At 40.0% G+C, this 26,856-nt stretch overlaps 1 long non-coding RNA gene across 1 annotated transcript in view; it reads left to right on the top strand.

The window, feature by feature from the left end:
• Positions 1-24,163, top strand: part of LOC122813040 — a 486,352-nt gene extending 462,189 nt beyond the window's left edge. Inside the window, exon 4 of the long non-coding RNA XR_006366628.1 lies at positions 23,861-24,163. This is a non-coding gene — a long non-coding RNA (uncharacterized LOC122813040). The remainder of the gene's footprint in view (positions 1-23,860) is intronic.
• Positions 24,164-26,856: the final 2,693 nt, after the last annotated feature.

The following is a 26,856-nucleotide window of genomic DNA, read 5'->3' as shown; positions in this document are numbered from 1 at the left end:
GTGTGTAAATGCCCCAGGTGCTTATGGTGGTGTGGTAGGGAATGCCTCAGGCTTGAACCCTGTACCCTGTATGCAGGTGTTAAAGACTGGAGTTCCCTACCCACCACCATTTGTAAAAAAATTTCAGATTTTTGCCTCATATTCGATCTGATCTGTTCCTCATAATATCTGTGGTTTGTAAATGTTGCAATGCTTGATATTTGATGGTGTAGTAGTAGCATTGTTGCCTCACAGCTGCAGGTTCTTGGGTTTGATTCTTGGCTGGGGTTCCTTCTTTGTGGGGTCTGTATCTTCTCCCTGTGTTTGTGTGGGTTTGCTTTTGTGTCCTCCCATGTTACAAAGACATGTCTGCATTATTTCTTCCTGGGCCTCTGCTGAAAATTGTTTATTTGTTCCAAGTCAGACTGTCCTGATTAAAAAATGTTAAATAAAATTGACAGGCATTTGAATTTCAGACTTAAGGGTTTCTGAATGTTTAATTCCTTCCGTATTTGATGGTGCAGTGGTAGTATTGTTGCCTCACAGCTATAGGTTTTCTGGTTTGATTCTTGGTTGGGGTGGCTTCTGTGTGGAGTCTGCATCTCCTCCATGTGTTTGTGTGGATTTGCTCTGGTGCCCTGCCATTTTACAAAGACGTGTCTGCAGTTTTAATCCCTGCTGAAAATTGGTTTTGTTCTGTCCACAGTAAAATTGACAGGCATTTGAATTTCAGACTTCAGGTTTCTGAATGTTTAATTCCTTGCATAATTGATGGTGCGGTGGTAGTATTGTTGTCTCACAGCTATAGGTTTTCTGGTTTGATTCTTGGTTGGGGTGGCTTCTGTTTGGAGTCTGCATCTCCTGCCTGTGTTTGTGTGGATTTGCTCTGGTGCCCTGCCATTTTACAAAGATGTGTCTGCAGTTTTAATCCCTCGTCTCTGCTGAAAATTGTTTTGTTCTGTCCGCAGTAAAATTGACAGGCATTTGAATTTCAGACTTCAGGTTTCTGAATGTTTAATTCCTTGTATAATTGATGGTGCAGTGATAGTATTGTTACCTCACAACTACAGGTTTTCTGGTTTGATTCTTGGTTGGGGTGGCTTCTGTCTGCATCTCCTCCTGTATTTGTGTGGATTTGCTCTGGTGCCCTGCCATTTTACAAAGACGTGTCTGCAGTATTAATCCCTCGTCTCTGCTGAAAATTGTTTTGTTCTGTCCGCAGTAAAATTGACCGGCATTTGAATTTCAGACTTCAGGTTTCTGAATGTTTAATTCCTTGCATAATTGATGGTGCAGTGATAGTATTGTTGCCTCACAACTATAGGTTTTCTGGTTTGATTCTTGGTTGGGGTGGCTTCTGTCTGCATCTCCTCCCTGTATTTGTGTGGATTTGCTCTGGTGCCCTGCCATTTTACAAAGACGTGTCTGCAGTATTAATCCCTGCGTCTCTGCTGAAAATTGTTTTTGTTTTGTCCGCAGTAAAATTGACAGGCATTTGAATTTCAGACTTCAGGTTTCTGAATGTTTAATTTTTTGCATAATTGATGGTGCGGTGGTAGTATTGTTGCCTCACAGCTATAGGTTTTCTGGTTTGATTCTTGGTTGGGGTGGCTTCTGTGTGGAGTGTGCATCTCCTGCCTGTGTTTGTGTGGATTTGCTCTGGTGCCCTGCCATTTTACAAAGATGTGTCTGCAGTTTTAATCCCTGCGTCTCTGCTGAAAATTGTTTTTGTTCTGTCCGCAATAAAATTGACCGGCATTTGAATTTCCAACTTCATGTTCTTCAGAATACATAGTAGCACAACCTTTTTTTTTAGCAATTTTCAAGTTTATAAGATGAATATTTTAAATTTGTCCCTATTTTTGGGACTGTATTCCCCATTATTGGCTTCGGTCCAGGTTTTTGTGCTAAGGTTGACAGCTATGGCAAGAACTGAATTCACTGAATATGTTTGAGGGCTGTATTCCCTCATTACTGGGTTTGTCCAGGTGTTTTGTACTAAGAGGTTGACAGCTATGGTGAGAACTGAATTCACTAAATGATAGCCATTTAAGTTTCAGTCTTCCTCTTTTTACAAAGCAGCTGATGTGGTAGTGGTATGTTACTCTGACTGTTTTTGCTCAGGGACCTTGGCAGTAAAATATATGGTGGCAACACAACATTTTATTCTAGCAACTTTCCAAGATTATACAAGCAATGTTTAATGTGTCCCTGTTTTTGGGCTTTTGACCCCCCCCCAATACATTTTGGCTTTTTCCAGTTTTCTTGAGCTGCGAAGTTGAGATGCAGTTGAGTATTGAGTAGATTTTACAAGGAACTGAGAGCTGCAGGGAATAGAAGTTTAGTGCTTTGCCAAGTTAATACTATAGCACAACAGGCTGTGTACTTGCTTTTGATGCAGAAGGTTGTGGGTTCTACTCCCACAAGGGGTAGATGCTGCCGTACTGAGAATGTTCTCCTTGGTGAAGATACTAACTATGAGTTCGTTATCAGTTTGCCATCCATTTCCTCTTGCAATATTATTACTAGCTTATCATTTTTTTAATGTAATATAGACAATTTATTCCTCCCGGGCAACAGACACTTTATTTTTCGATGAAACCATGAAATATAAAGGTGATTGCTAGCAGCAACCACTTCATTAGTTACAGATTTCTTTAATGTGGAATTATTTAGATGACTGACTTTAGAGATTGTGCATATTTACTGATAATGGACTGTAGAATTGTGCATATTTACTGATAAAGGTGGACTGTAGAATTGTGCATATTTACTGATAATGGTGGACTGTGGAATTGTGCATATTTGCTGATAATGGTGGACTGTGGAATTGTGCATATTTACTAATAATGGTGGACTGTGGAATTGTGTATATTTACTAATAATGGTGGACTGTGGAAGTCTGAGTAGACTTTTTTATGATAAATGTTCTCAACTGGGCAGTTTTGCCATTATGGGTGCATATGGTTTGTTTCATTGCTTACTGGAAAAAATGTTCAAAACAAATTTAAAACATCCTGTAACAAGTGTACTGTATTGTACAAGGAATATAATTTTAGTACAATGAGGAAGGTGTATCAAAGAGCACATGTATGTTTCATATGCAAGGAGCCTATGATTCGAAAACAGCCCAAAATTAATCTTTATCTGCCACTGGCAAAATGTATTTTCTTTGAATGTGGGTTTCAATGCTGTTTCAATGAATGTGAGTTTCAAGGGCAGAGAAGTTTTAATGCTAAGTTTTCATTGTGAGACTGCATTGCTTTGTTTAACAGATGACTTAGTGTTTGTGCTGTAAAATACAAAATAAAACTTTCAAATGAAGTCCAACTCATCATAGAAGTAAAGCAGTATGCACATTAGTGTTTATGGTAAATGGAGTGAAATAGCCAAGTATAATGGTTCATTGGAATGGCTGCAGAGGCTCCATTCAACCATTATTTTGTCAGGGGAGGGCAGCAAACTCAGACAGGCCCAGCTGAACTATACCTCCCAACTGTCCAGATTTTCAAAGAATGAATAGAGTTTTGCTTCTTATTTTTGGTTTGTTCATAAAATTTGTAGTTTTAATTCCTAAATGATTTGCCAGAAGTCACTCTAAGTTTCAGACTTCATAACCTTCAGAAAAATGCATGTTAAAGTAAGAGCTGTTCTATCAACTGTCTCAATTTATACAAGAGCAATTTTAGTACTGTTTATATGTGCCCCAATATATTTGGCCTTGTTCAGATTTACTGCATTAACAGGTTGAGAGGTACATGCAAATAAATTGCTTTATAGAATTAGGCATAGCCAACCTCTCAACTGTCCCCAATTTTTGGCTCAAAATGTTGCTCTTCCCCTTATAATCCCTCCATAAAATAGCAATTTTGGAAGAAAACATGGAGGGTTTACAATTAAGAAATAACTGTAATAATCAAAGTTATAGATTACTTGAAATGCATGTAGATTCTTTTATATTTTGTCAGCTGCTCAAGGTAGCAGTACTAATATTAAAGTGTCCCTTCTTTGACAGGTAGCAGCTGTATTGTGTGTCTATTTTATATTTTTGCATCACGTTTTTGTCCATTTTCATAAAATTGTGTTTTTGGCAAATTAGTGACATCACTAAAGACTGAAGTTAGAAAATGACAGACATTTGAGTTTCAGATTTTATACCCTTCAGAAAATTCATACTAATGCAAGACCTATTCTATTATCTTTCTAAGTTTATTAGAGCAATATTTAAAAATTGTCCTTATTGTTGGGCCTTTGTCCCACTTCTGTGTATGGCTTTGTCCAGATTTCTTGCTCTTGAGGTTGAGAGGTATGACAAATGTGTCAGGGCCATCACAGTCAGCCAGTGAGATTTCAAATTGTGACATGCTTGTTGCACCCCACTCCCCCATGTAGTGACTCTGGATGTGTCCAAGCAAGGCAAGGAGTAGTTGATCTACCTTGGATGGGGAGGACACACTGCATAAGTACTACAGTGGCTTTTCATCTGTCCTTGATTTTGCAGAATGGTCTGGTTTCTGTCATATTTTTGTACTGTTGATTTATGCTTATTACTCAAAGTGCCTGTTGCTCTGTGCTTTTAAGTAGCAATGCTTTAATGACCATAAGGTAAGCTTGTCTGAGATCGTAAGATGCAAGTAAGCTTTAATAAGCATACTGTTAAAGAATTGCCAACATTGAAAGCCTTTCTGTTGTTGCCATGCAGAGAATACTTGACTAGATAATGTATAAGCCTTGGGTATTAAAGGACAGGATTCCATTATTTTAAAAGCTCATTACACTTGTTGGAGACTTCCAGTCATCTCTACAGACTTTACCCGTAAACTAAACAGAATGCCAATCATGTGTGGTCCATAACCTGTACAGTAATCCTTTAAGCAATGTATCTTGAGCTTGTTTCTTGTTTGCTTTTCATTTTTACTTTTATCATGTTTTCCCCATGAAACAAGTTGTCAGGCAGCAGGTCTTTTTGGATAAGAAACATTTTTACAAGTGGGGCATCACATAGATTTCTACTTTCAGCATGTTACTTGGTACTTTAATAAAGCTGAATATATTATAATTAGGACTGCAGTGCAAGGAGAAGTGGTTTGAGTTGAGTGCTTCTGGTTTTTCTTATACTTGATTTTGACTGGCATTCCAGTAATGTATTTAAAAGTAATTTATTTTTCATGCCTCACAACCTTTTGTTTCCATCTAGATATTAAGTAAGCTGTCATGCAGCCAATGCATTGAAATATTTTTATTCTTCTACACTTATTTTTGTCTTGATTGGACTTTCATAATGATGGTTTGCCACCCAGGGCAGCGTATTTAATTAAAGTTAGTTTTTTGTGGTTTTGTGCATAGCTCCTCCCCTTTCTGGTTGACCACACCCCCCTTGACCCCACCCATTCAGCTGTTTCCTGCAGCCCCCCTGTGATTTGAAGTCACCAGCCGCCACTGCTGTCTCCTCAGTAGCTGTGCTCACCCTGAATTTAAAGACAGAATAAATCAACAGAATAAACCAATCAATGTTCCAGACACATAGTCATAACCAACGAAAACTCATTAGTTTGCATACAGCATATCTCCTGTGTCTTGCTGTGAGCCAATCATTATCGTATCTCAAGGTATCAATTGTCTGGTATCCTAGTGGCAGAACTATCCAGTAGCAACAAGGTTATGATTTGCATACAGCATAAATCCTGCTTCTTGTTATAGCCAATTATATTTATGCCTTCAAATATCCAATCTATAATTTTTTTGTCCTGTAGCTATCCAATAGCATCAAAGGGACTGAATTCCTTTGGTTGCCAGAACATATTGCTATTCAGTTTATTCAACAATATGCAGTACTTCACAGAAGCAAGTAGCACATATGATACAGTTTTATAAGTGCAATAGCATTGATGCTCTTGAATATAAATTCCTATTATGTACGCATTACACAGTATAGCAAATTAATACATGTATCCATGTGGTTTTCAGAGTAACATACTCTATGCCTCCTGAAGTATTCTTAGCCACTTGCTCCTTGTTCTATAGGAAATACTGCCTGGTCACAGATTCAGCATAAAATAATGCACCACAAAGAGTGTTATCACTGCTAGAGTATTCCTTGTTTTTATCAGTCTCTGCCTTGAATAATTAAACTGCAAATGATGTAAATATATTCGCAGAACAACTTGACGAAACATAAAAATAATTTGTAGCTCTTGTATCCCATTGTCATAATAATAAGGTTGCACCACAAAGGGTATTGTAGGTAATCACTGCTGAAGCTTTCCTTGTTTTTACCAGTCCCTGCCTCAGATAATTAAACTGCAAATAATGTAAATATATCAGTAGAACAACTTGACAAAGCATAGAATAGATAGCAGCTCTTATATTCCATTGCCATAAATTATCCATTTATCCATTAATCTTCTTTTCTAGAAGCTACACTCATTTTTCTTGCTTTCAGCATAGGCTTCAATAGGGCAACACTTTTGAGACCTGGCAAACGGTTGGCTCTCAAGTTGGTTATCCAGTTGGATTCACATAGTTCAGTTCTGTTTTTAATATCTCCTTCTAGTAAACTCATGGGAATTACTTCCACCTCTCTGAATTTAAAGCGGTGGGTGAGATTGCTGGCAACATGTGCTGCAAGAGCATTTGTGAGATCCAGTTTCTTAATATCTCTAAGATGACATGACACAGGATCTGATTTTTAAAAAGCTGATCTGTTTTGTCTATGTAAAAAGCAGTACAATGTGTACAGCAAGCAAGACAAATTAGATGTTGTGTATTGCAGCTTGCATATATATTGAAACTATAGATATGGTCTGTGCCTGGATGTATAAACGTATTGTCACTATCGAAGTGATTACATGTTTTACATCTGTGGCACCTATAAGTACCCTTTCTGTTTGACATTTCTTGTTCAGCAGTGCCATCTTTGTTACAAAGTAGTCTTTTTAGATTCCTTTTATTCTTGAAGGTGAATTGAGGTGTAGTTTCTCTACAGTTTACCACCTCTGTCACCTACTAGGTACTCTGCTGCATTATTTGCTACACCTCTGGCACATCTCCTTATCCATTCGCTGTCTCATTCTTTACAACTGATAACCCCAACTGTCTTGCAGACTCATAGTGACAGTTGTTAAATCTCCTATCACTTTCCTTAGCATGCCATCTTACTATTTTGTCTGTCACTTTAGCCTTCAATTTATTCACTACAGATAGTTTGCCTCTTTCTCATCCATATCAGGACCCCTCCATCTCTACTCAGGCCCACTACTGGCAAATAATAATATGCAGTCTACTGCTGACACCAGCAATAAACTCACTTATGCTACTCAGAAACAATTACTATTACAATCCATAATCCCACAGAGTTCACCAAACCACATCCCAAAAATTAAGGATCTCCTCTACAAATTCCATCATTGCTTACCTGAACATATACATTCAGGAAATATTCACTCAAATCCAAGACATCCTCAACTCATCCCTTGATCATCATATCAGAAATAAAGACCTTGAAATTGCTTGACTTGATACATGCAGTTATAACAATAAATGGACCAGTCCTGAAGCATGGCTGGTAACAGAAACTCTCCATATTCTTGTTATATCAGAGACCTGACTGAAGGAAGATTGCTGAACCTCTGAATTTATACAGGAAAACAGATATATATATATATATGGTAGGTTTGCCCATCTTGTAACATGTCATGCATTCTATTCCTATATCAGGTAGCATCCATCACTACCATACTTCCTCCTTTGTCCACTGGTTTGATAACAATATCAGTCTTCTTCCTTAAACTGTTCAGAGCTTCCTTTTCTTTTGAGGTTAAATTGAAGTATCCTCCTGTTCCTTTTTTCTCTTCTCTGAGTTTAGCTACTTCATCTTCACATAGCAGAGAAAGTAACTCAACTATATGATGACTGATCAGATTAAAGTCACTTGGCTTTTTATAACAAGCCTTTCTCCCTTTGGTTTCAGTTCCAAATATAGATTTTAAGGTCACTTTCCTAGCAAACATTCTGATGTCTGTTACAAATTCACTAAGTTCAGAGGCTAGTGCAGGTATAAAACTGAGGCCTTTGTTCAGTATTGAAATTTCCTCTGAACTGAGTTCTATCTGAGAAATATTTACTACCAGACTTGATTTTTGATGTTACGCCTAAATATGTATATGGGCATGTATGAGTAAGTGTGTGAGTGATGTGTGTGTGTGTGTGTGTGTATGTGTGTGTGTGTGTGTGTGTGTGTGTGTGTGTGTGTGTGTGTGTGTGTGTGTGTGTGTGTGTGTGTGTGTGTGTGTGTGTGTGTGTGTGTGTGTGTGTGTGTGTGTGTGGTGAGTGTGTGTGTGTAGATAGATAGATAGATAGATTTGGATCTATGTTGATTCAATGAAAGTATGTTTCTTCAAAATGTACTTTCGCTCTCCTGTTTTTCCGAAAGTGCATTTATTCGAAAATGCACTTCTGCAAAAAACAAACCAATGAAACCCAGGGAAAAAAAAAAAAAAAAAAAAAAAAACAGTGTTCACATTTACGCAGGGGGGCAAGGCCCCCTGCACTCCCATGTGGGGAGCAAGCCCCCCACACCTCTGCTACTAATATATTCTAACTCCGAGATCACACTACAGTGAGGACCGGGAATATCCCTTATCCTCACTGTGCCATGAGCTACAAGAAAAACCTTGGTCCATTTTTATTGTTCCATTTTTTTGCGAATGTGCATTTTCGAATAAATGCACTTTCAGAGAAATGGGGTTGCCTAATTACATTTCAGAGAAATGTAATTTCGATGGGTTGAAGTAGACCCATATATATATATATATATATATATATATATATATATATATATATATATACACACATATATGAATATAGATATAGATGGGTCTACTTTGACCCAAGGAAATTACACATTAGTCAGTTAGGTGAGTCTGCTTTTACGAAAGTGCATTTATCCGAAAACACACTTTCGGAAAAATCAACTCATTGAAATTCAACAAAAAACAAAAAAAATAAATAAACACAGTACACATATGTATGCAGGGGGGCAAGCCTCCTTGCACCCCCTCATGTGGGCAGCTGTGCCCCCCCCACACTCTTGGTACTTATATATACTAACTCCGATATTGCACTACAATGGGGAAAAGGGAATATTCCCTTATTCTCACTGTACCGCGATCTTCAACAACAAGCTCCCCTCCCATACACCAGTTAAGAAACACTGTACCTGCACCACAGCAGGATCCGATTACCGGCAAACTCTGTTAGCTGAAATGCTTTTTCTCGAAAGTGCGTTTTCGGATAAATGCACTTTCGCAAAAATGGACTCACCTAACTTTCGATAATGTGCAATTTCGATGGGCAAAAGTAGACCCATATAGATATATATGGTTTACCATCAAAATTACCAGACTTCTGGTTGTGAAAGTCCATTTGTTCTTTTACATTTCAACAGGGGGACAAGCCCCCATGCATCCCCCACATCCCTTGCAAATTATATATACCAACTCTGGGATTGCACTACAGTGAGGAAAAGACTAAATTGCCCGATTCTCACTATACTGCGATCTCCAGTCACAGTGCCACAGTGCCAAACTCATAATAACAAATCAAGCTTTACTTTTGTTATTATGATTTTGTCTTATTTCAGTTTGGCATTGTGAAACTTACTTTCGGCAACATGATTTTCCAACACAAGCCTTCAAAATGTTGATGGCAAACCTATATATATATATATGTGTATGTACACACACACACACACATATATATATATATATATATATATATATATATATATATATATGTGTGTGTGTGTGTGTGTGTGTGTGTATGTAGTAATTCATACATATGCGCAATTTATATATAATATTTTAAAAAAAAGTAGCAGAAATATTTTAAATGACCACTGTTTGACATGCAGGCTGTGAACTTGCAATCTCACAAATGCTGAAAAGAGTAGTAATTTACATTGTTGTACAGTTTGTTTGCAATAGAACCACCAGTTATCCAAAATTCAGTAAACCAGATCTTTTGATTTTTTTCTTGATGCAGTTATATCCCCATTACGAAATGGCATGTTGCATTTTGTAAATTAATGTTTTAGTGTCTCATTGTATTTATTTTACCTGGCAATTCATTTTGGAAAGAGACAGACAAGCAAAATACATGTCACTTTTAAGCAGCAAAGAATTATTTATTGATCACCTTATTATCCATAATTAATGTCTAATTATGCATCAGCTAGTATCACAAATAGCAGGCTTCAGAGTGCTCTTTTCAGAAACAGTGGCTAAGATAAAACATTCTGTGCTTGAGCTGACCAGTAAATAAAAAAAAAAATAAAAGTTATAAACTCTATTAAGAAATGGCAAAAGATGTTTTATATTGACAGATAGGTTGATGTGGACTTTTACACGGTATGTGACATAATTTATGTCATGGATATTGTCCAATCAGTGTACCATAAGTTGGACGGTGATTACCTGCTTTGTAAATGCTGAACTATGGAAGGATGCAATGACTGTGTATTGGATAAAGTCACCTTCTGCTGGTTCTTGCTAGTCTAAAATAGAGGCACACCCTTTACTGTTACTGTTCTTAAAAGAAAGGCTGTTTAACTTCAACTACAACTTTTAGGTACTCAGATGACTACTGCATATGAACTGCTGTAAAAGCAAACAAAGATTCAAGCAAATCAGCCCTGAAAGTGAGGTTCTGTAAATTCAATGGTCACTGAACATTGCAATAAACAATTTTAGAAATATTTGATAGAAGGTGTTTGACTTAAGCATATTAATTGTACTGCAGATGAAACAGACATTTTCAGTGGTTTCTACCTGGTAATACTTGCTTGTATAGCAGAGAAAAATGCAATGCCTCTGGATTAAAAAATGAAAAAAGGACTGACCAATTGTTGCAGACAGTGCAAATAGAAGACATGCTACCACTACTTCTCATAGGAAATCCTTAATGCCCCAATATTTTACGTGCATAATCATGAACTCCCCACAAGTCGTATACAAGGGACAGCACATTAATTGCATGAGCATTGACTTATTTTTGAAATTGCTCAATGGACATTTTTACCCAGCAGTCTGGTACTATTTCTGCCAACAATACCTTTATCCAAGGACTGTTTTCATAATTAATAATGCCGGAGTTCAACAGGTGTCGAGGTGCTCATTTGTATAAATGCCAACATTTGATCTTCATCCTGCCAGGAAACACCAGTGCCAGCCTAAAGATAACAAACCAGTGTGTTTAATACACAATGAGATATTTATGTAAGATGAAGCTGTTGTCAGCAGCCTTACAAGGTGGCAGATGATGTGGCCCTACTAGCTTTACTGGAAATTATGAAGATAATGATGGTTAAGGATGCAGTGTTGATATTAGCAGAAAGGTAGGAATATGTCTACAGTGATACAGTGAAGAAATGCTGGAGAAGACTGAGTATCTTTTCCCCACCTTACACCACTGGCACAACTGACAGTGCTGTAACAGGTGAGTCTTCTCCTGAAGTCCAGGAGTAACTGCACGAGATGACAAGACCTTCACAAAACTGGTGCCCTATCTGTTTCAGTCAAGGACTGTTGGACTACTGCAGAGCAAGTTTATGGTGAGGAAATGGTAACAGAGCCAGTCAGGGTAGAAAAGAAACAGGATTCAAACCATGAGGGTCAGACTGCGCTACACCCAGAAGCTGCCTTCTGCTTTATATGTTCAAAGGCTGCAACTTACTTTGTCAGCTACATGTATTGGGTGAAGGCACAGCAAAACACAGACTCAGAGCACTTGCTTCTCTGTGGCAGCTGAAGCAGGAATCATACCTTGTTTCTTACTGGAAGAGAAAGCAGAAAAGCATTGTAAACTTTACAACTAACAGCAATACACTCCTACTACTTTAGCAGGACTTCACATACACTTTCAGCGTACATCTCTTGCCTATACATGATCATTCGTCATGAGTCCAGGCTGTACACCCGTTTGAAAGTTTGTCACCTACTGTTGCAGCTGAGGTGTTATTAATGGTGGGCTCAGTATCACTGTACCTCATAACAAGAGCAGCACTACACTGCAGGTATAGCTGCATTTATGTTACTGGAGTTTACAGAGACTTACCTGTCTTTTAACTACTGAAATGGATGCCTTTTGAAGTTAATAGTTATTGAAACAGAGGGGAGAAATACAGATAAATGCTTCAGAGTTATGATTCTGGAGGGTTGCTTGTGATTTGTTACTCTAAACTTTATATACTCTTTCAGTGCACATCTCTGCCTCTGTTCATTTTCATTCATTCATTCACCATGAGTCCAGGCTGCATACCCACTTGAAAGTTTGTCACCTGCTGTTGCAGCTGTGATGTTATTAATTCTGGACCCAGTGTCACTATACCTCATAGTAAGAGCAAAACTACACTGCAGTTATAGCTGCATTTATGTTGCTAGAGTTTATGGGCACTTACCTGTTATTTCTGACTTTTAACTATTGCAATGGATGACTTTTGAAGCCAATAGCTATTGAAACAGAGGGAGAAAATAAAGGTAAATGCTTTAGTTATGACTCTGGAGGGTTGTTTGTGATTTGTTACTCTATATATAATGTGTAATGGTGCATTATGCAGTTGCAGATAACAAGATTTGCTTATCTAAACACCTAGTGAATAAGCAAATTATTTCACTCCAAGGCATTCAGACAAATGAGGCCTTTTTGTATGGACTTCTAGATGAAACTGAAACTTACATATAGTAGTTTTCTGAAGAATATATGGCTTCTTATGTGAGAAATATATATGTACATAAAATGACATGTTTTTTTTTTCACTCTGTTTCATGTTAAATAGCCTATGCACTTGTAATGCATTACTGTATGGTTTTGTTTAGGAGTTGCTCTTATTTCAAAAGTAGCTGTTCATGTGTAATTTTCAGCTATTTGTGAAACTGTAATTTAACCTTTTTAAATTCGTCACCATTCATTTTGCAGATCATGATATCATGAACAAATAACATGTTCCCAGTAACCTGTCATTTGGTGAGAATCAGAGCTGTGGTCTAAGTTTCACAGGGTTAGTCTCCAAGGAAATACACAGAAATGGCAATTGCCTAATTCAGACATAACTGTGTGTTATAGCTACACACATGGTATGGTACAGTACACAAAACAGGCAGCTGTTGTGTGCTTAATGTCTGTTAGCAGTTATTTACATGTACACACGCCCGCTTACGTGCTGCTCACACATGAGCATACACACACACACACACACACACACACACACACACACACACACACACACACACACACACACACACATCTTTTCATCTTGCTGTCTCTACAGAGCTGACAGGACACAGCAGCACACTAACTGCTGTAATGTACAAAGCCATGCAAGATGTAAACAAGTGGCATCATGTTGAAGCAACAAAATAACTTATAGCGACTGCTGATTCTATGAAAAAACTTCACAGAAATCCACTTCCTATGACTCTCCAATTATGTGCATCCTAGATGTAGGAAACACTGTCGTACTCCCAACATATAGATACCAACTCCACAGTAATACAGCAGTGGAGATAAGTGCAAATTCCATTATTGCCGAATGTAAGTTTCAGCAACATTACTTCACAGTATTGACACTCACTGAAAGTGCCTTTATACAGCTGTCTACCAGTTAAGCACTACTGTGCAGGAATTGGTGATAAGCACAGCACAGTTCACTGCTTTTCTGAATCTTATTGCTCATTTCTAGATATCAGCCTATTAACATGGGTGCAAGAGTATCAGTATGTTCTGCATATCAAGCAGTGCAGATGTTCTTCGTGTTTCACTGTTGCAGTCATTACATTTGGGTTATCTGCTTGCAGGTAGCCCTCAGTCGGCCTGATTATCAAAGTATTGTGTCCTGCGTCAGTTGCTGTCTCATCTTCCATGACGTCAGGTAGTCAGGGGTATAAAGCATGCAGCCGACACCATTACATCAGTCTTTCTTGCTGTGCGGTGCCTGAAGCAGAAGCAGTTCGCAAGTGCCAGTCGGCCTACTCCTGAAATTTTCGTTTTCGAGTTTTACATCCGAAGTCTTCAACTAAGCTAAGTACCCCATGGGGAACCTTTTTCTTGCTCTAAACCAATGTCAGTAAAGGTTAACAATTGTATTTCTTGTGGAAAGCAAATACCTCATAAAGATTTTTATTCGTACTGCATTTCTTGATTAGGCACAGACCTCGATGTACTTCGCTGTCGGTTTTGTGCCTTATTCAAACCTCGGAACTATTGATCATCGGTTCATTTTCGCTTGTAAATATTTTGGTACTCGATTCAATTATCCAGAAATGGCTTCGGTAAGCCACCCGACTACCAACATTCCGAAAAAAATGCAAAGATAAAGACAGAGATAGACTGCATAGGTCCAAAGCTGCCGAGGACGCTTCTCCTAAGCTAGTCGCCAATTTGCCGGTACTCAGTGAGGTGCATTCACAGCCTCTGATACCCACTACATCAGATTTACAGGCCTCTACTGAGACCCACCCAGGTCCAGTATACTGCGAGATGCTTCTTTGATTGTGGAACCTGCGGATGTCTCTACCTTGGATGGTTCCAGAGCCGCTATGCAGGCACCAGCTTCTGAGGGTGTATTCAGGCCTACTGACTTGCATATTAAACCGACTCCATCTTCTTCTTCAAGGCCTAAAACTTGATCCATGCCTAGAAAAACTATGCCCAGACCACATAGTCAGGCCGCTATGTCTAAAAAGCAAATGATAAGAATGACTGAATACCTTATTACTCTAATCAGGGGAAGCCACCTTTCTCCCTCTAAGAGACCTAGAACTGATTTTTCTTCTGATTCTTCTGATCAGGATTCTGAAATTTCTGTTTTCTCTGATGACCAGGAGTTGCCCTTATTACCTATGAGGATTCTGATGCAGAGGACTCCATTCCCTCTGCTTCCCCTCCAGAGGATTTCTGTTTTGTGAAACTTTGCATACTCTTAGGGAGCATTTCCACTGGGAAAGCCAGGGTTACTCTGAATCCAAAAAGAGGCTTAGGGAATTCTTACTAACACAGGCCTTTAGCTATTCCTCCTGTACTGGACATTGTAGATGATGCCTTCTTGGAATCTAGCCTGGCTCCTGACACTTTACCTCCGACTCCCAGAAAATCTGACAGGTATTACAGATTACCTGACTCTCACACGTTCCTCTTTAAGAATCCTACTGCGGATCCTGAGACCATTTCACAGGGACCGAAAGGCATTAAGGCTACTACTGCCAAAAACCCTACCCCCTCTGATAGAGATTCCAGGGCCCTGGACAGATGGGGTAAGAAGCTATACACTTCTGCAACTTTGGCCATTAGGGTCTTAAGCTGCCAGTTTCATATGTTAAAGTATCAGCAGCATATTATTGGATTGCTTAAACAGAAAATGATATTGATTCCTGACTGTGCTGAAAATAAAGAATTACAGGATTGAATGCATTCTGCTGAACAAGTTGGAAAACGTACTTTGCAATGTGGTTTTGATTCATTAGAGGCATCTTGCAGGGCTGCTGTCACTGGATCTGTACGTAGAAAGCATGCTTGGCTTAAGGAACAATCTTTGCCAGATCATGTTAAAGCTAAATTACTGGATGCTCCCTTAAACCAAGACCACCTCTTTGGCAACAAAGCAGAAGAAGTACTTAAAATGATGGAGGAAAAAGCTAAATCTATGCAAACTGTTAAAGATTTCCTGCAAGTACAAACTCCCAGATTTAGCAGACACTGGCCTTCTAAGAATTGGTCCTTTCCTGCCTCTTCCAGGCCTTCTCAGTCCAAACGCAGAACCAGCAGAACACCCAGACTTCAGTCCCAAAGTACTCACAGGCCTAAGCAGTGGGGGGCCCCCACTTCCAAAGCTGGGAGTAGTAAGACACCCCCTATGGTAAACTGTCACAGTGACTTAACTTTAAACCTTCCAAGTCCTGCTCAACTGACTGTTCCTTTAGGGGGAAAGATTGCCCTGCATGCAAAAAACTGGGAAGTCATTACCCAAGACAAATGGATTTGAAATATAGTTTCCCAAGGATACAGATTCTACTTCCACTCCTTACGAACCCCAAACAGTTGGCCAGATCTACCCCCAAATCAGTGGGCAGAGGCTCAAATGCAAGTTCTCTCTCTTCTAAGCCTCAGGGCTATTCAGCCTGTCCCAGAAGAAGACAAATGGGGGCAAGGTTTCTACTCAAGACTTTTCCTGGTACCCAGAAAAGACAATTCTTGGTGTCCTATTCTGGACCTGTCTATCCTAAACACTTTTTTGGTAATCCCAAAATTCAAAATGCTAACTCTTCATCATCTGCTTCCCATGCTAGGCAAAAATGCCTGGTTGGCAACACTGGATTTAAAGGAAGTCTACCTGCACATCCTAATAAGGGAATCTTGCAGAAGACACCTACGCTTCAGAGCAGGCTGCATGCGCTATCAGTTCTCTGCATTGCCCTTTGGCTTATCTACTGTGCCCAGGGTATTCACAAAGTGCCTAGCTCCAGTCATTGCATTTTGCAGGCAAAGAAATATTCAAATATACCCATACCTGGACGATTGTCTAATTCAGGCAGAAAGCCAGGACATACTATTAAATCATCTGGCATTTGTAAAGAAATTACAAACTTCTTTGGGGTACACCATAAACGAAAAGAAATCACATCTAGTACCCTGCCAACAAATTGTATTTCTGGGAGCAAGCTTGAATACAACTTCCCAGATGGCATACCTCATGCCATAGAAAAAAGTTCATTTGACAGCTAACATCAAACTACTGGCCACAAAGACCCAGCTATCTGCAAGGAAATTACTGCAAGCCCTGGGGTTAATGGCCTCTTACATTCTACTAGTTCCATATGCAAGACTGCATATGAGGAAACTACAATGTTATCTAAAAAGCCTATGGTGTCAACATTCTCAGGACCTAGAATCAATGATTCCTATCATACTTTGTCTAATGACACAAGTTCCTTTGGTGGGCAGAAGCCTGCCACCAAAACAAGGGACTGCCATTCACTCTAAACCCTGCCGCCCAAACCCTAACAACAAACACATCAGACTATGCATGGGGGGCTCACTTGGCAGGGCAGTGCATTCAGAGCAAATGGAAACTGAGTCAAATGCACCTACATATCAATCAAAAAGAAATGTTAGCTGTACAGAATGCTCTGACAGCCTTCCAGGACCACATTCTTCCAGGGCAGTTATTGGTAAAGACGGACAACACCACTGTTATGTGGTACATAAGCACGCAGGGGGGAACCCAATCATAACCCCTCTGCAGACTAGCCATGGCTCTGTGGAACACAGCCTTGAGCTACCACGTGCACCTACAGGCTCAATTCCTGCCAGGCAAGCTAAATGCACTGGCAGACAACCTAAGCAGAAATCTCATGGACCCACATGAGTGGAAACTGCAACCAAAGATATTCAACATTTTGAGAATCAAATGGGGGACCCCAGAGATAGACCTGTTTGCCTCCCCTCAGAACTACCAATTGGACAAATTCTGCACAAGGACTCCCCACAGACAAGCTTGGAAAGTGGATGCCCTGTCCTTCAGCTGGAAAAACCTATCAGTTTATGCCTTTCCCCCACTGCCTCTCTTCTCCAAAGTGCTACTAAAGATCAAACCGGACAAACCAAGGACAATACTTATTGCACCAGACTGGCCACGCCAACACTGGTACACCCTCTTGCGCAGTGTGTCACTTCTGGAACCATGGCACCTGCCTCAGACCCCTGCCCTGCTGTCCCAGCAGGAGGGCCAGATTCTGCACCCACAGCTTTAATCCCTGAACCCTGCAGCCTGGCTAATTACATGACCTCTCCTTTACCATCCCTCAGTAAGCAAGTGATGGATGTCATTCTGGAGGCAGGGAGGCCAAGTACTAGAAAATCCTATGCTGAAAAATGGAAGAGATTCTTTTCCTGGAACCAAACACAAGGAATGGACGCAACTGTGCCCAATTTACCACACATTCTTCAATACTTAACTGAAATGCTTCACAAGAGCCTTTCCTTTTCTTCCATCAAAATTCATGCCTCGGCCATTTCAGCTCATTATAATACAGAGCCACCCCTCTTCTCTCATCCACTGCTGAAGCAATTCCTCAGAGGGGCCAAAAAGTTAAGACCACCCTGGAGAGCCCCTACTCCAGCCTGGGACCTTAACTTTGAATTGGAAAAGCTCACTCTACCTCCCTTTGAGCCAGCTGCAAATGCAGAGTTGAAATTCCTTTCTTGGAAAACAGTCTTCCTCCTAGCCATCACTTCAGCAAGAAGGATGTCTGAATTACAGGCCCTCATGGCAGTGGAGCCTTTCATCATCTTTCATGCGGACAGGGTGTCCCTCAGGACCAATCCCTCCTTTATGCCCAAGGTGATATCCAGTGTGGCCCTTAATCAGTCCATTAGTTTGCCAACCTTCTTTTCTAATCCACAGAACAAAGGGGAACAAATACTGCACTCCTTGGATGTGCACAGACAATTTAGATTTTACTTGGACAAGACTAAGCCTGTCAGGAAATCTGAACAGCTGCTAGTTGCATTCGCTACAGGGGCAAAGGGGAAGACGATTTAAAAGCAAACTATTTCTAAGTGGATAGGCCATTGCATTCATTTCTGCTATAAGCATCATGGAAAACCTACCCCACAAGGGATAAGACCACATTCAACCAGGGCTGCATCTACCTCTACAGTCTTTCTCAGAGGTGTCCCTACCAGGGACAGCCTAGAAGCTGCTACCTGGAGTTCTGTACATACCTCCACCAAGCATTACCACTTGCAAATTTTTTCTAAATCCAGAGCTGGTTTTGCCACTGCAGTCTTGCAGGGCCTTATAGCTAGTCCTAATGTTGTCTAACTGCCTCCTCCCTTCCTTAGCTTTGGGAATCTACCCAAATGCAATGACTGCAACAGTGAAACACGAAGAACATAGTACAGTTGTGTGCACTTACCATAAATATAGATGTTCGAGCGTATTCACTGTTGCAGTCCTGGTTACCCTCCCTCCAGTCCCCTGACGTTTATTGACTATAACTGTATTTTTGCTTGCTATGCTTAAAACTTTCTGGTGTATTTGCTTTTTTTGGAGGTGTAACCTTGTATATAATTGCTTCCCATTATGTGGGCACCCGACATCTGGCAAGAAAAACTAATGTAATGGCATCGGCTGCATGCTTTATACCCCTGACTACCTGACATCATGGAAGATGAGACAGCAACCGACGCAGGACCCAAGACTTTGATAATCAGGCCGACTGAGGGCTACCTGCAAGCAGATAACCCAAATGTAATGACTGCAACAGTGAATACACTCGAACATCTACATTTATGGTAAGTGTACACAACTGTACTATCTGCTTACAGTCGTAAGACTGTGTGGGTATGCCAATGCAACTCAGGAAAGGGTGTGCTGCCATGCTGACAGTGTCTTGTTCAGTGTCTGTCAGGAAGGTGCATAGTGCTGCTATGCTGTGCCCCCTCAGCATAAATGTGTAAATGCCTTCCCCAATGTTGTGTCATAGTTTGTTCCCCGTATTTAGCAGTACAGCACAAAATGTTAAGGCTATCTATCCTTTTGTCATGGATATGAGTCTCACAACAAGCGATCTCACTTCACACCAGACAGAAGGAGTCACTTGGACTTTCTAGGTATGTCCCATTTAGTAAAATAAGATATAGTGATCTCTGAACACTTACAATATTATATTCTTGTATGATTCCCAGCTTATATGCTGCGCATCATTTCTTTACCGAATGAAATCTCCTTCATTAACACAATGTCAAATTTTAATTTGACACAAATGCTACAATGCTGTACACCCTCTTTGTACCTTAAACCTCCACTTCCATATGCTTAAATCTCTTCTTGGTGTTTTGGTTAAGATCAAATGTAGTGTACATCAGTATATATTAATGCTGCATATAAGCTGCAATGCAGTGCATCCTTTGCGATGAGTAAAACTGCCTTCTCCAAACGGCTGCAGCCCTGCATAACTACGGGCACACTTCAATGCCTTGTAGTAGTCATTGCCTCATGGCCTTTTGCACTGTCTACTGAAATTACCCTCAGTGCATAGCAAAATGTAATGTTGCACAATGCTTTTGGGAAGTTTTCAGTTCATTTCCTTTTCAAAAGCACTGGCCTTCTACTAACTGATGAATGAACCTTTTTCTGCATCATAGATCCACCATCTTAGTTGATAAGTTTCCAGCTATTGTAATGCTGGTTCACAATACAGGTAATGAAAATGAGTCGTAGCCACCCTGTTTATAAGTTACTTATACTTACCTGTTGAGAACATGGGAGAATTGTTTCTACCTTTCTGCCATTTTTATAAGACAACTCCATCAAAGTGGTATTATTCCACTGTGATACAGACCTGTTCATCCAGCATGTTCTATTTATTTTGCAAAATAGATTAAGATCCTGTGAGTGGGTGTTTATGATACCACTGGAGTTACAAATGCCTAATAGGTCTTAGAGAATTGGGTGCATTGAAGCTCTGTATGAAAGGCAGAGGTTGCCTTTCAGGAGCCTGTATGATACTCAGAAGTGGGGCAAGGCTTTGAGATGGTCAACATAGTTTTTATGATTTAGGCCCTTGATTTTTTTAGTGAGAAAGTTGTATGGTTGTTCCATTTGTGACAAGTATTTGGATGGGTACATGACAAAAGGGGAACTATGCTCACTGAATGGTGTAATAAGTTCAGAGTACAGTGGAATGATTACAACCCTGGATCTGAAAGAAGTACTTTTAGATATAAGCTGTGGAATGAAAAAGGACTTCAACAGTGGTTACATGGTAATCAAAGGACAGTTCATTGTCAGCACTGATTCCTATAACCCTAACAACAGGATCAATTTTTTTGGGGAGAGGATATTGTCAGTTTGATTGGTACAAAGGCAGTCATGCTTACCAAAGGGTAAAATTATATATTTCATGGTATTTAGTTTTATAGTAAGTATATTGAAAATTAGGGCAAAGCAGGTATGGACTGTCAGGTTTTAAGTGATATGAGCAGATTATGAATTTGGATCATATACCTTCATTTACTAACACATGCATACAAGAAAAATATTTTCAATTTTATGTGCTTACATTAAATATTCTTATCTGTATATGAATGTTTTGGGGGTTATACAGTAATGAAGTTTAAGTTGATTTATAGGGGGAATTTGTGTTAGATTAAATTATGCCTATTATTTTAAATGGTGATCACATGACAGGTGCACTGCATTTAAAGTAAAGTTGTTTTGTCAATTAATTACTCTGGTGGAGTCTGAGATGTGATGGAGAAAAGCGCTTAGTCTTTTTATGAGTTTTTAGTCTGTGTACGAGTTTTTAGTTAATAAACTAAGGTTCAGATTTTTATTCCACCAACTCACCCCTTTATTACTACATTTGAGCAAAGTCAGCAAACTTGTGATAGGGAGATTAGAAAAGTGCACAAAAAGAAATCTTTTAACAACAACAATTTATTATGTGAAGAAAGGATATGTTTGCAAAGGTTGATAGACACTGACGAGTACCGGATAATGAAGCTGGACAAGGGTGGTGGGGTGGTAATTATGTCACAAGTAGATTATATTTCTAGAATGTGTGACATTTTGAATGATGAAAATGCCTATACTAGAGTCTCTATGAATGAAATACGTGCTGCATATGCTAAGATTGACTGGCTGCTCTATGATGTATGATGCCAGGGCGTAATTGATAAAAATGAGCTTGTTTTTTCTCACAGTGGACCACCCTACTATAACTTTGATTTTTGGGATTCCTAAAATTCACAAAGATTTGCAGGTTGCCACATTTAGGCTCATAGTAGCAGCCATGGGATCCAAGACAGAACCATTGGCAGCATTCATTGATCTTTTCTTTAAAGGGGCATTGAATAACAAAAGTTATGCACTTCATGATTCCTGGAACTGTTTGGAGATTTTAAGGGACTTTACGGCAAGGATGGATTACATTTTTATTACTATTCATGTTTAACCTTTTTTCAGTGATACCACATGATGCAGGTTTGTCTGTTTCATGACAGCCTAATGGAAGTTGAGGCTTTGCACACAGTTAAGAGAAATATTATTGTGGACCTAATATCAATGGTACTGGACAACAATTTTGTATACTTTGACAGAGAATATTTGTGTCAGATGTCTGGGGTAGCTAAGTATGCCCCTATTTTTTACCAGTTTGGTCCTGGTAGAATGGGAGAAGCGATTTGTTTTCATCTCCCCCTTTACCTCTAAAACAGTGTTGTTTTTTGCATTTTTCGGACGACATTCTGGTGTTATGGAATGGACAAGTAGATGAGATTACACATTTAATTGATTATCTTAATCAGGCTACACCCTTTTTAAAATGTACCTATAAATATCACCTTAGTGAATTTGAGCTTTTGGACATATTTTTCTATAAAAAAATGGTGTTTTGTGTTCCAACATTTTTAGGAAGAAAACCTATTCCAGTGCCGTACTGTATTATGACAACTGTCATCCATACCATCAAAAAAGAAATTTAGTGAGGGGGCAAATTGTGAGGCCGTCTAGTTTGGTGAGTGATGACATGAAGTTAAAGGAGAAATTAAAAATTTTGATAGGGGGTGTTTAGGGTATCCACTGAAATTCTTTCTAAAAATTAGAAATGAGGTGATTAAAAAAAGAGACACCATTTTTACCCCTGTCCTAAAATCAATACAATATTTGAATGTAAAGAAAACGCATACTAATGACAAAATAGGTACTATGATACTACAGTATAGTAACAAGACACCTATGATGGTGGACAGAATAAATTATGTTTGGCAATTAACTATCCCTGATGATCTGTCTGAAGTCTTGTTGGGAGAGAAACCACAGATTTTATAACGTAGGGGTGTAATTTGAAGATATTATTTGAAAAGCAAAAAAGTAAAACTCTAGTAAATTATAAATCGAAAATGAACAAGTGTGGTATGTGTAGGTACTATAAATACATCAATAATGGCCCATATGCATCTATTAGTGAGTTTGGCAGGAACATTCATTGCCCTGGGCATTGTAACTGCAACACCAAAATGGTGGTATTTGTGGCCATGTGTTTAAGATGCCCAGCATTTTATGTTGGGAAAACTATTCGGAGATTGAAAGAAAGAATAACGGAACACGTGATGGGCATAAAAAAAAAAAAAAAACAGCAAGTGCATTATTTACACACAGCACAATATGTGACAACTTTATTTTTTTATTATTGACAGGGTAAGAGGAGATCAGAGGGGTGGTGACTTCAAAAACCTGCTGGCGGTTAAAGAAACTATGTGGCAAATAAGGTTGAATGCTAGGGAATTTCTTGGCATTAATGATTGTTGTTCTATAAGTAAGTATATTGAAAATGAGGGCAAAACAGATATGAACTTTTCAGGTTTTAAGTGAAATGAGTACATTTTGAATTTGGATTGTATGCATACATACATACAAAAATATTTTCAACTTGTATGTGCTTACATTAAATATTCTTATCTGTATTTTAATGTTTTTGAGGGTTATACAGTAATGAAGTTTAATTTGATTTGTAGGGGGAATTTGTGTTACATTAAATTATGCCTGTTGTTTTAAATGGTGATCACATGACTGCTGCATTGTATTTAAAGTAAAGTTGTTTTGTCAGTTAATTACTCCGGTGGAGCCCGAGATGTGATGTAGAAAAGTGCTTAGTCTTTTTATGAGTTTTTAGTCTGTGTACGAGTTTTTAGTTAATAAACTAAGGTTCAGTGTTTTAGCTGCTGCTGTGGTTCATTAATTTAATTATTTTAGAGTTTCTGAGTTTTTTGTTGATTAACATTTTATTGTATATTATAACATTTTTCTCATTTTTTTTCTTGTTAGCATTTCTCCATGTTGACTGTCCAGAAAATCTTACAGCTCATGCAGGCCAAGACATAATAATTAATTGTACAAGTGATTCAAACATTGAATTTACTTATGTCAAGAAATGTAACCACAGTTGTATGTCTTGCGAAGATGTGATAAATACCATTGAAAAGGAAAAGCAGAACAAGTATTTTCTGATTTCTAATATGAAGACTGTAAACATTGTGATACAGAATGCAAGTATAACTGATAAAGGATGTTATACAATTCAAATGCATTCTCATGGCCAATATGAAGAAAAAAAAATCAATATTGACATTCAAGGTAAGTTATTATTTACAGGATACGTTTATAGATGCAAAGATAATATGTACTGCAATGCTTTGGTTTCAACCGTGTGCCTTGAGAATACTGTAGCCAGTAAATCATGTGATGTTGAGAGTTCTTTCTCAGAACTGCATGCTGATTTTGATTATGTTTGCTTTAATTGTTTATCTGAAGTTGTTAATTTTCTTCCATTCCTCACTGATGGGTCCGGTTCCGAGCCCTCGGAACCAAGTCAGCCAAATACCAAGCTAGCATACATCAAACTCTCGAGCCATGCTACTACCCACAATGCCCTTCATCTCATGCCTCAGATCTCGTTTGCTGCGCAGCCATATAGCAGTGTTTTCACCAAGTTCTCCAGCTAAGTAGTCTTGACTTATTTAAACTGTATTTCTCCAATAATTTCTCTACTAGTGTCTTCTTATAGTCTAGCTCTACCCACAGGTATTCCTTTCTTACCATTGTTGGTATTTTCTTGCCTTTTCCTTACTTTTTATCACCCTCGTGGTAACTCTTCATACCATTGCTGGTAGTCTGGCCTTTTTCTCTTTCTCTTCTCTGTCTGAGTGAGTGCTAGTATGTCTTAGAAACAGGGTAGTTCAAGTTTTAAACACTGCACGTCGTACAGTGGTAAATTACCGAACAGCGACTTGCATTTTAAATGCGTTTATTGTTTGGGTGTTTTGCACCTTTCTGCGACTCCCCCATGTGATATTTGTGCGAGTTTTAGTCAACAGACGTTGAATGAATGGTGCAACAAGTCGATTTTGAAAGGATTGCTTTCCTTTCCTTTCTCGGAGGCTATTTCTGCGGAGGTCTCAACCCCTCCAGTAAAAGATAAGAAGTGTTCCTGCTCAGACCCATCTTCACTGGCCGGTGACAGGGGCAAAAATCATCGATCTAAGGCCTGTAGATCTTCCTCCGAGCATCGGCTCGCTGCCTCGGTGCCACCAATTTCGGCACTGAACACAGTTTCTGGGAAGTCTGAATTGTCAGTTCCGTGCTCGGCACCGATGAGTACTGAACCGCTGATAACTTCTGTTCCGACCAGTCTGGTTCTGGACACTTTGGCAACGACCTTGTCTTTACAGGCACCAGCTCCGATGACCTCGGATCCGATTTTGAATACTACCCCGCTTGTGACTTTGGCTCCGAGTTCCCTCTTGGGGCCGGCCTTACCGCTTACGCAATTCAAATCAGAATGCTTGGCTTTGTTGAGTTCCTTACCACGGACCAGGTATTCGTCTTCTGTGGATCCATTTTCCAGGCAAGCCTACAGTCCCTTTCTGGACCGGACTGAATCCCCTTCCGGGATATTGATTAGGTCTGCCAGGAGCATGTCCGAAATAGACATTGTTCGTCTGGTGGATCAGGTGTTGACTGCAAGAGGAATCTCCAGACCCTGTTCTGCTCTGGGTGTTGGGATTTTTCCTCCTTCAACTCCTTCATATTCTCCTTATGGGGACCCTTCGGTTCCAAGGCCCCCTTGCCCATTGCTTTCAGAGGGACCCCTTCCTTCGGCACTGACTACTATGATGCCTGAAGCATCTAAGTCCTGGTGGGTGTCAGTTCCTACGAGAGCCCACCTTACTCAACCCCTTGCTTCGGGGGTGGAATATTCGGTTCCGGCCCCGGCACCGACAGCCTTTTCAGTTCCCGTCTCAGATCTGAGAGTTATATCCGCACTGAACCCCTCTCAAACTCCAGTCTTGGAGGTGGGCCATTTGGAGCGAGGTATGACCCTGGTTCCGATTCAGTTCTCTTCGGTTTCGGGCTCCCATCCCTCTTCGGGTGGGCCCGCCTTACAGATTATGGAAAGGGCGCTGGTGGCTAGCAATCCTCCTCCTTCAGCTCTGCCTTTGGTTCCTCCCCTAACTCAACCATCGCCAGCCCTTAGCAGGGGACCACTAATCCAAAGCACCCTCCTTTCTGAGGCCTCTTCGGACATTTCCACTGAAGAGCCCCCTCGGAAGAGGGTGTGCAAAAGAAAACAGATGGACTCACCTGAAGAGTCCCTTTCTGAGGATACGGATTACGATGGTGGGGAAGGTTCCCCTAGATCACCCCCTGACAATGTTTCCTTTGGGGACATCTTGGAGATTTTGAGTCAGTGGGGTGACTGGAAATCTTCCACGCCTTCCCCGGAGGAATCCGTATTCCTACAAGCTTTCCGTTCCTGGCCCACTATGTCCTGGGTGACCCCTCCTGCAGATGAGTTGGTCAAATTCATTGTGCAGCGAGCATGGAAGAGTCCGGATTCAGTAGAAGCTATACCCAGGAGATCAGACAAAGTACTTTCTCCTCCAGAGGATCAACCCCATTGGTCGAAAGGCTTGCCAGTAGACACTGTGGTGGTGGCGGCAGCCGCAAAGAAGGACTTGGCAGAAGAGTCCTCCTGTTCATCCACCCAACAAGGAGTCCTGGGCGGTGGACAGGTTAGGGAAATGAGGTGTTGCTGCAGCGACCTTTGCCGTGTGCTCGCTGAATTTCTTGGCATACTTTACGAGACTCCAGAGAGAACTTATTTCTGAACTCTCGAGTAGCCTCGCGCGTCAAGTGTCGGATGGAGCATGTGACAAAGTGGCTTCCCAACTTGCCACCCTTGAAGCGATTTTGACTTACTCCATGAGGTTGTTTTCCCACGCAACTGAAGGAGCAGCTAGAGCAGCAGGTGCTGGCGTGGT

The sequence above is a fragment of the Protopterus annectens genome, chromosome 10.part0, assembly GCF_019279795.1.
Source record: "Protopterus annectens isolate FY-2018-M chromosome 10.part0, PAN1.0, whole genome shotgun sequence".
NCBI classification, from domain to species: domain Eukaryota; kingdom Metazoa; phylum Chordata; order Ceratodontiformes; family Protopteridae; genus Protopterus; species Protopterus annectens.
Note: the sequence above shows the minus strand (reverse complement) of the source record. Positions and strands in the feature narration are given on the sequence as shown.